This window comes from Gymnogyps californianus, chromosome 3 (assembly GCF_018139145.2).
Source record: "Gymnogyps californianus isolate 813 chromosome 3, ASM1813914v2, whole genome shotgun sequence".
NCBI classification, from domain to species: Eukaryota; Metazoa; Chordata; class Aves; order Accipitriformes; family Cathartidae; genus Gymnogyps; species Gymnogyps californianus.
The window spans coordinates 107,194,849-107,196,344 of NC_059473.1; the positions used below are offsets into that span (position 1 = coordinate 107,194,849).

The 1,496-nt window shown below is 48.9% G+C and overlaps 1 non-coding gene across 1 annotated transcript; it reads right to left on the reverse strand.

Moving 5' to 3' along the window:
- Window positions 1-806: 806 nt before the first annotated feature.
- Window positions 807-879, reverse strand: TRNAK-CUU (transfer RNA lysine (anticodon CUU)). Its single transcript has one exon. It is a non-coding gene; the product is annotated as a tRNA-Lys (tRNA).
- Window positions 880-1,496: the final 617 nt, after the last annotated feature.

Consider the following 1,496-nt stretch of genomic DNA (forward strand, 5'->3'; position numbering starts at 1 on the left):
TGAACTCTGCCCAAAAATATGATTGCATCTGTCAAGTGGAGCTGAGACAAAGTCCCTGAAGCCAACGCAGACATTTTCTTCCTTCAAACCTTTCCCATTACAGCTGAAATTTCACTACATCACTCTAAATGAAAGAAGGGGGAAAAAAAGTCTCTGGTCTTACTTATACTCAATCTTAGATCCCTACTTCATAATTGACTGTGCTGGTTTTGGCCGGAATAGAGTCAATTTTCTTCAGAGTAGCTAGTATGGGGCTATGTTTTGGATTTGTGCTGGAAACAGTGTTGATAATACAGGGATGTTTTTGTTATTGCTGAGCAGTGCTTACACAGAGTCAGGGACTTTTCTGCTTCTCACACCACCCCACCAGCGAGTAGGCTGGGGGTGCACAAAAAGTTGGGAGGAGACACAGCCGGGACAGCTGACCCCAACTGACCAAAGGGATATTCCATACCATATGACATCATGCTCAGCATATAAAGCTGGGGGAAGAAGGAGAAGGGGGGGGCATTCAGAGAAATGGTGTTTGTCTTCCCAAGTAACCATTACACTTGATGGAGCCCTGCTTTCCTGGAGATGGCTGAACACCTGCCTGCCGATGGGAAGTAGTGAATGAATTCCTTGTTTTGCTTTGCTTGCGTGCACGGTTTTTGCTTTGCCTATTAAACTGTCTTTATCTCAACCCACGAGTTTTCTCACGTTTACTCTTCTAATTCTCTCTCCCATCCTCACCGGGGGGGGAGTGAGCAAGCAGCTGTGTGGTGCTTAGTTGCTGGCTGGGGTTAAACCGCGACAGTCCTTTTTGGCACCCAATGTGGGGCATGAACCCACATCCCTGAGATTAAGAGTTTCATGCTCTACCAACTGAGCTAGCCAGGTCAGTAAGAGCAAATTGTGCCTGACAAATTTGGTGGCCTTCTAAGATGGGGTTAGAGCATTGGTGGATAAGGGAAGAGCAACGGACATCATGCACCTGGACTTGTGCAAAGCATTTGACACTGTCCCGCGTGACATTCTTGTCTGTAAATTGGAGAGACATGGATTTGATGGATGGACACTTGGTGGATAAAGAATTGGCTCGATGGTCACACTCAAAGAGTTGCAGTCAATGGCTCAATGTCCAAGTGGAGACCAGTGACACGTGGCGTTCCTCAGGGGTCGGTATTGGGACGGGCACTGTTTAACATCTTTGTTGGCAACATGGACAGTGGGATTGAGTGCACCCTCAGCAAGTTTGCTGACGACACCAAGCTGTGTGCTGCAGTCGACACGCTGGAGGGAAGGGATGCCATCCAGAGGGACCTTGACAGGCTTGAGAGGTGGGCCCATGCGAACCTCATGAGGTTCAACAAGGCCAAGTGCCAAGTCCTGTACATGGGTCGGGGCAATCCCAAGCACAAATACAGGCTGGGCGATGAGTGGATTGAGAGCAGCCCTGCGGAGAAGGACTTGGGGGTGTTGGTTGACAAGAAGCTCAACATGACCTGGTGTCGTGG